This window comes from Psammomys obesus, unplaced genomic scaffold (genome assembly GCF_907164565.1).
Source record: "Psammomys obesus unplaced genomic scaffold, mPsaObe1.curated_primary_1811, whole genome shotgun sequence".
In the NCBI taxonomy this organism is placed as follows: domain Eukaryota; kingdom Metazoa; phylum Chordata; class Mammalia; order Rodentia; family Muridae; genus Psammomys; species Psammomys obesus.
The window spans coordinates 13,768,014-13,776,674 of NW_026593286.1; the positions used below are offsets into that span (position 1 = coordinate 13,768,014).

The 8,661-nt window shown below is 41.1% G+C and overlaps 1 protein-coding gene across 2 annotated transcripts in view; it reads left to right on the forward strand.

The window, feature by feature from the left end:
* Pax3 (paired box 3) overlaps positions 1 to 8,661 on the forward strand; it is a 95,055-nt gene that overhangs the window by 85,175 nt on the left and 1,219 nt on the right. The window lies entirely within an intron of this gene.

The following is an 8,661-nucleotide window of genomic DNA, read 5'->3' on the forward strand; positions in this document are numbered from 1 at the left end:
TCTTTCTTTCTTTCTTTCTTTCTTTCTTTCTTTCTTTCTTTCTTTCTCTCTCTCTCTCTCTCATACACACAATACAATACTTGTGTGTCATTGAAGCAGCTTCCATTTTAAAAGTTCTAGTTAACCTATTATAATCTGTTCTGAGATTCATACATGGCCCCTGTGGAGCTGATCCCCTGCCTGTGTGCCTCTGTGGGAAAACCCCCAGTTCAGAGTCAACCCTTCTCTGATTCTCAGGCAGGATTTCTTGTTTTAGCCTCTGTGGATGTCACATGACTATATTTATAACTCCCTGAATACCAAACTATCAACATTTAAAGGAACATTTCCGAGGAAGTAATGAGTGATTGATAGCACAGGTGGAAACCCAGCTCATGGTCCATTTATCTTTAAAATAGCTCAGTCTTGTACAGGTGAGTAAGTGTTTAGTTAATGTCAGAAATACCCCTCACCTGCACACATCCTTGGTCCCCTCTCTAAGAACTTGGGGGTGGGCAGGGGGATGACTAATTTTAAAGGAAAGGCTACAAACTGTCTACTAATATTTAGTTAGGGCAGAGAAAGGGACAAAGGGAAGACAGAGGTCCTAGTGAGTCACTTGGCTGTGTTTGGGTGCAATTCTCTGATCTAAACAGAGCCCCACGATCAAAACCACTACATTTCAAGCTATCCTCCATCTTGTCTGAGCTCTGGGTGGAGGGAAAAGTTTTAGGGTGAAGTGAATGTGCAGCATCTCACTTCCTGTCCTTGAGAAAGTGGAGTTGAACCCATTGCTGGGAGGTGATGTAGATTTGTATTTGAGAGTCAGATTGAGCTATGTATGCAGTTGGGGCTCCGTGAGGTGAAGCTTGCATGGGTAGATGCTTATCAGCATGGATCTGCTCTGCATTTCCTTAAATGCAGGCTGAGTTTATAGGAAATGAGGGAGGCGTTCCAAAATGCCATCTCATTCAAGCACCAAAGGATGCCCAAACATAGAGCTTTCCCTTCCTATAGTTCAAATCCTAAATCCCAAAGGGTCAATTAGTATTTGGCAAACATATCCTGAAGTAGACATGGACCGAAGCTAATGTACGTTTGATTGTCTAAGAACATGATTGTTCTTAGACAAGTTGCTGAAGTAAGTGGCCATGCGTTTGAGTACACACTCTTTAGAGGGCTACTGTGATTCTGAGAAAGTCCCTGAAATGAGAAGAGTTAACAGCAGGTAATGCTATTCCTTGTGGAAAGAGTTGTGTTAAGTGATGAATGAGGGTGTCTGACCCACATCTGTTTTGCATTAGAATGGACATTGCCCTGACATCCTTAGGAACATTTGTCAAGATTCCCTGGACAGAGCTTCTGTAAATTACATGCTGCGAATGTGTCAGGGTCAGATAAGAGGATACCATTAACTTCCCAAGTTTACTCAGGGCTCTGTCAGCCCACCATAATACGCTACGGGCCAACAATTTTTCCTTGAGCTATTTTGTTTTATTTTTCATTCATAGAAGGAAAAAACTGTGTGCCTTACCCCCAATATTGAAGTGTTTCTTTCTCATAAATCATATTAATTATAGACATGGTCCCAAAGCATATTAAATGCAAGCATGCGTAAATGAATTAAAACATATGAGAATTTTATTATGTTCATGGTGAGTGTGACATAGTCTAGTATCTATTGTGTTTAACTAGCAGACTTTTCTTCTAGGTAGACTGAGCCTCTTCTCAATGGGATTTTTTTATAATATGTAGATATGGCATGACTGTATATCATTGGCAAGAAGTAAACTGAGTACACACATATATGCCTATGTGTGCTTGTATATGTGCCTCTTGCAGTCCATTTCTAGGTTAATTGCCTTGATTTATATTTCATTCATTAGCCTTTAAAAAATTTGCTTGGCTGAGGCTGTAACTCAATGGTTGAGTGCTTGCCTAGCATATGCAAGGCTCTAGGTTTGATGCTTAGCCCTTCAAACAAACAAACAAACAAACAAACAAAAAACAACAAAGCAACAACAAAACAGAGAATAAAAATAACAACACTGAAAAGTGTGTGGCTGTTAAATTAATCACTTAATCTACCAAGAAACAGGTACTGGAAAGAATTCAGAAACTCGAGGTGATTTCTGTGATTTCTGTGATCTCCAGGCAGAAGTGGCATTTAGTCGGGGCATTTCCTACTGTGCATTTTCCAAATGAAACTTGGAGGTTTGCATGGCATAGGAGTCATTCTTGCCCGGCACTCATTCTCTCTCTTATTTTTTTTTTTCACCCAGCATTAAAACTGCTACTTGTAACACATGAGCTAAGGATATAATAATAATAATAATAATAATAATAATAATAATAATAATAATAATAAATAGCACTTCCTTAGCTAGGCAGGTTATATGTGTCTCTCTCTAGTAGAAGTTCTCCTGGCCCTTTGCCTCACTCTCATGGGTGAGAGGTCACCTCGAAGTCCCCAGGAGAAACTCCTGCCTTTAGGCAACTTCCCTCTTTCTTACAGCTTTCAAACAGAGAGAACTCCAAATCTAATTATTTAGATGCTAATCAATTGCAGAATAATTCCTAGGGCATTTGAATCTGAAGATGTTTTCTGAGACACGTGCATAGTTTAAATTGAGGTTTTGCAGCCTCAAAGGTGCACTTGCTGAAACTTAACCATTAATGGGCACCAGGAATACCTTGGTTAACAAAAGGCATTCAATAGACATTGGATTTTTTTTTTTTTTAATTTTTGGTTTGACTTTGGAAATAAATTACATCTAAAAAAATGTGTAGTCAGTAGAATTTTGGAGGGAAGGGTAAAAGGATTAAGAACAACAGCTGAACAACCCTCTGTATCATATACAACTAATCTGCTGAAACTTTTTTTTTTAATTAACTAAATATGTGTTGTTATATGCTAAATCAGAAGAGGTCTGATTACTTGAGAACAAGAATAAAGGCAGGAACATGAATTCTTCCTAATTGGAAAAGAAGCGCCTATGCATACCCCCTAATTTGCTTAGTCATTTTAGATTTCTGATAAGCTTCGAGCACTTTTGAAGGAAGGAGGATGGCAAAGCCAAAATGTTTGTGCCAAGACAAATATTTTCCAGACACATCGCTTTAAATGTAAATCTTAATTTGGCCCATAGGGGTCTTTTTTTTATCTTTTATATTTAATCTTACAATAGGGAAATTAATTCAAGAGAAATGCGGCATGAAGCAGTTGTAAAGACTTGGTCTCTTCTGAACCATGTAATCTTCCAATCAAGATGTAAACAACCTATTCAGAATCCTGAAACTTAAGAAGGAGCTGCAAGAGATCTTCAGAAAATGTCTCTAATAAAGCGGGATGATGGGAGAGTGGGCAGAAGATGTTTGAGCACAGGACTGCGAGGTTTTGGATTTGGTTTTAAAGGTCACCTGTGAAGCAGGTTGGAGATAGTGCCCGTGTGACACCGGGGAGGTCATTCAGAAATGTGCCTAATAGGGGGTTTTGTTCAGAAACCTTGATCAAGCATTTTATGTAACTGGATGTCAAAATGAAGAGTCCCAGGACAGTGGGATGGCTCAGTGAGTTAAGGTGCTTGCCTCCAAGGCTGATGACAGGAAGTCCATCCCCAGGACGGACATAGTGGGAGGAGAGCCAACTCCTTCGAGTTGTCCTCTGACCTTCTTAGTCGCGCTATGACACACTCCTATCATCACACACCATAGGCATGCATATTCTTGAATGCACTTGTGCACAAACACTATACACACACACACACACCACCAAACAGCCAAAGAGACCCTCATCTTTTCCCAGTAGGATAGAACCTTTATTTAAGGGAGCCACTTTTTCCCCTTGTTAATCTCCTTCACTTACCTGTCATTTCCTAAAAATGTGGTCAGCATCTGGGAGGCAGAATCGAGTAGCTTTGAAATTGCTTTCTTTGAAATTATTTTTGAAAACAAAACAATGTGCTTTTCCCTGTACTCAAATTTAAAAAAAAAGGCCAGACTTGGAGTAGACATACAGATTATTAATGGTATAATGGAGGGGTGCAGGGATTTATTTACTGACAAATGAAGATTTTATTTTAGATTTTGAAAGACTAGTTGCTGTAGGAAAAGCATGTATGGGAGACACACTGGCAATGTTCTTAAAGAAAGATGAGGGCTGCATGACATTCCATGACCATATTGAGGGAGGGCTAAGAAACTTACTGACTTCTTGTGCATGAAAAGAAGTTTCCATAGTTTCCCCTGAACCACATGAAGCATAAAATAGCTTTTAAAGAAACATACATAAAAGTGTAATGGGACCCTTCCACAGAGATTTGAGGTTTTGAATCATGTCAGGGGAAAGTAATGCCATCCCTATTGACATGCTCACGTCCCCCACAGATCTCTCTCTCTCTCTCTTTAAATTTTTAGATGACAGGTTATTAAAACGGCAACTGTCTCAAGTTTTTGCGATATGAATTACTGAGACGAATAATGATAATTATTTATTAGTCTTTTCCTCCCCCACCATCCTCCTTTTCCTTCTCTTCTCTCCTTTCCTCTCCTCTCCCTCTCCTCTCCCTCTCCTCTCCCTCTCCTCTCCCTCTCCTCTCCCTCTCTTTTCCCTCTCCTCTCCCTCTCCTCTCCCTCTCCTCTCCCTCTCCTCTCCCCTCCTGAGACTGAGTTTCTCTAGCACAGGCCGGCCTTGATCTTGCAGTCTTCCTGCCTCAGCCTTCTGAGATCTGGGCTTTTTAACCCCCCGTTGCCACTCCCTGCTTTCCAGTTCTGAAGTTGTGCAGATCACAACAATGCTACTGGGTCGGGCTTCATCGGGAAGGGCTAGTTTCAACCAAGGACAGCTGGTTTCAAGTTCTTTTTCTTCCTTCAGAGCAGCTACTGGGTTGTGGAGCGAAGGGCATTTCTAAGACAGAAGCAGCTATTTAAGTCTTCGTTTGTTTGTTTAAGATAAGATCTCACTCTGTAGCTTTCGCTGGCCTGAAACTCATTATGCAGACAAGGCTCCCTGGTCTGAACTCCTGGAGATCTACTTGTCTCTGCCTGAGGATTAAAGGTGTGCACCACCCTACCCTGTAAATACTTTAGAGACTTAAAGGCAGTCTATCCATTGTCCTGGAATACAGGCGTGTTTTCTCAACCTTGCAGTAGCTAACCCAACTTCTTTCAATTTTGCAAAATGATTTATTTATTTTTATTTCATGTGCATGGGTGTTTTGCCTGCATGTGTCTATGTGAGAGTGTTGGGACCCCTGGGGGTGGAGTTACAAACACTTGAGAGCTGCTATGTGGGTGCTGGGAATTAAACCCAGGTTCTCTAGAAGAGCAGCTGGTGCTCTTAACCTCTAAGCCATCTGTCTATCACTAACCCAAGGTCTTAAAGTGGCATTCTGTTGCAATTTTTTTTTTTTTTTCTAACACAGGTGCTGCAAGGAGTTGCAGCAAGAACAGGGCCATACCTTGTTTTGTTTTGTTTTCTCTTGGGAAGGGTTGTTTCTTGTTGCCTAAGACTCTGGACAGGCATGGTGGTAAGTACCTTTAATCCTAGTGCCTGGGATCTCTGTGAGTTTGAGACCAGCCTGGTCTACATAGTGAGTTCCAGGACAACCAGGGCTATGTGGAGAGATTTTATCCCAAAAAACCAAACAAAACCCCCAAACAAACAAACCCCCCAATTTTGTTCCCTTCCCCATGAAAAAAAATATTACTGTTTCCTTCAAAGTTATGCCATGAGAACTGTGTGTCAGGGGATTTTAAAAAGTTTGTTACAAAAGGTACACATTGAGCTTATGGAAAAGCATGTGTGTTTTGAGTAAGTTCTGCCCTAACTCCTTAGCTCTTCAGTTGTGACTGTACCTATAGATCCCATCTTTCTCTTTAAGTCACATACGGTGAACTGAGTTTTAAATAAATATCTTCCTGAAGGACACCATTCATTTAAAACTTAATTCCCTTTTACCTGATACCACTGGATATTTTCTTTTCAGGACGGATAGAGTCAAAACTGTCTTTCCTAACTGTTTGTTTAACCTAACACAGTTTATCTGCAGGACACACGCCACCCCCAACCCCCTGCTTCCCTTGTCATTACCCACTTTCATAAAAAGAAAAAAAAAAAAAAACCAAACAAACAAATTTCCAGCATTTTTTGTTTGTCTTGTCTGTTCTTTTCATCAGTCCAGCTCAAGATGTACATCTTGAGTTCAAAGGAGTGCGTTTGCTTAGTAATCCAGTAAGCGCTACTCTCTCTCTCCTTGAGACAGTCTCCCGTATCCAGGCTGGTCTCCAACTCACTGTGTCGCTGAGATCAGTCTTACACTCCTGTTTCTCCATCTCCCACGTGCTGGGATTACAGACTTGTGTGTCCGCTACACCCAGCTGTAAATTCTATTTTAAAGACTTTATAAAAACAGAGACTCCTGATTTGGGTTGAAATAAAGTATTTTTGCAAGTTAGTGTAACAATAAAGTTGATGATTTTCTGAGTGCGTACTATAAAATTGTCTATACAAGGTTTTGAGGAAGAGGGTAACAAGGAGGGGAGGAGGAGAGTCTCTGGAGGTGGAAGGCATCCAGGAAATAATTTAAATACATTATCAGTTTCACTCACAAATTTCAGATGAAGAAATTAACTGATAAACAGTGTTGGGCATGATCCTATTAGAGGTCATTCTCTAGAGCAGTGATTTTCAACCACTCTCAGGGGTTTGCCTATCAGGTGTTTACCTTACGGTTCATAACAACAGCACAATCTCAGTTATGAAGTAGCAACAAAATAATGTTATGGTTGGGGGTCGCCACAACATGAGGCGTTGTATTAAAGGGTTGCAGCATTCGGAAGGCTGTGAGTCACCGCTTCCTGTAGTTGTGAGTCTCTTGATTTCCGCCTTAATTTGTTAAGGTCGCTTGCTTGCGCCCCCAGTAAAACCATGCTTGGCCACTGATGATTTAATTTTAGATTAGAATTAATTTTTTCCCCCTACATTTTGCGACACAGCGCCAACAAATTTAGATCCCTGGGATGGCCTTTGCAATTTGGACTTACTCCGTTCCTTTGTCTGCTCTTGCGAGCCTCCTAGCATTCGTTTCTATCATTGATCGGAAGGGAGGGCGGGAAGAGGGGTGACCTTTTGGATGGAGGAAGGCAATAAGCACCTGGTGGCCTACTGAAGAGGAATCAGTTTAAAACTTGGTTAAGATTTTGTTTACACTCTCTTGGTCCTTTCTCTCTCTTTCCCCTCTCTCTTTCTTTCCCCCATCATGTCCTGCTCTCCCTTCTCTCTCTCCATATCCACCTAATAAACCTCTTTTTATATAAAAGATTTTGTTTACTTCTAGAGTTACTCAAACTTTCCCCAAAGGAAGTTACGGGATCTTGTTTTCCAATCTGAGTAAAAGAGCTTTGTCGGGGTGTATAAGTTGCTTCCACAGAGGACTGTGGTCTGGGGTGTTTTTATTTCCGCAGGGCCATGATGAACTGCTCTGCAGCTGTGGAGTTGTGGAGTGCCTCACTTAAATGCTTATTTAGTGAGATTGTTTTTGTTTGTTTGTTTGCTTTTGTGGCAGGAAGGGGTTCTTTAACCACTAGTAGGTTTCTTCTGCAGTTACTTTTTTTTTTTTTTAAAAAAGTCACTTTCTTTCTTGTGTGGGTGTTTTTAAGTTTTGAATTAATTACCTACTGGCATTCCACGATGAAAGGGTTAGAAGGGCCAGTGAAGATGAGTTTGGAAAAAGTTTTGATCTGAGAGGTTTTTGTTCTGTGATTAGTGTTTGCTAAGGTGTCTTATTCTCTGGGGTCATTTATAACCTTAAAAAAATAAAAGCTTGCATGTGTCCCTTTTAACTCTTCTTCCATGTAAAATGTGAGTCTGGGAAGGAAGGAATGATAATAGAAGCAAGTGCTTGGAGGGCCTTTTGATTTGCTTTGGCTTTGAGACAGGATCTCACATAATAACATAGGTCACCTTCCAACTCAGGGCAATCCTTCTGCCTCAACTTCCTATGCCCTGGAATTGCAGACCTTAGCCAGTATGCTGACTGCTTGGAGACTCTCTGACCATTTGTTGGCCCCACTGGCTCCCACGCAGTGCTGGGATTGGACGGTAGCAGGTGTCGCCTCTCTTGTGTCTCACAAATCAAAGTGGAAAAGTGAGGTTATCCAGTGGGAATAATGAGGGAGGCACCAGCAAACACTGGGGAGGGGGAATGAAGCTGGTTTGAGAGGGAGCATGGCGAAAAAGGTGGTGTGGAGGTCTCAGGGTACACACACAAAAAACTTGACTTAGCTTTACTTATTTTTAATTTTTTGTAGTTCCGGAGGTGGTCAAACTCAGGGATTTCTGCATATCAGGCAAGCACTTTAAAACACTTATATCTCCAGCTCCATCTTCTAATGCACACATATGTACACACACACACACACACACACACACACATATATGTACATATACATATGTACATGTACGAACCCACATGTGTGCATGCATACACACTCACATATATGCAAGTGACTTTTTAATTGCATGGCGGGGATACAGCTGTGTGGTAAAGTCATTGCTCAGCATGTATAATCCTGAGTCTGATTCCCAGAAACATACAGGCACACATATGACCAAGCATGCACACACAATCATGTATACTTGCACACACACACACACACACACACACACACACACACACACAC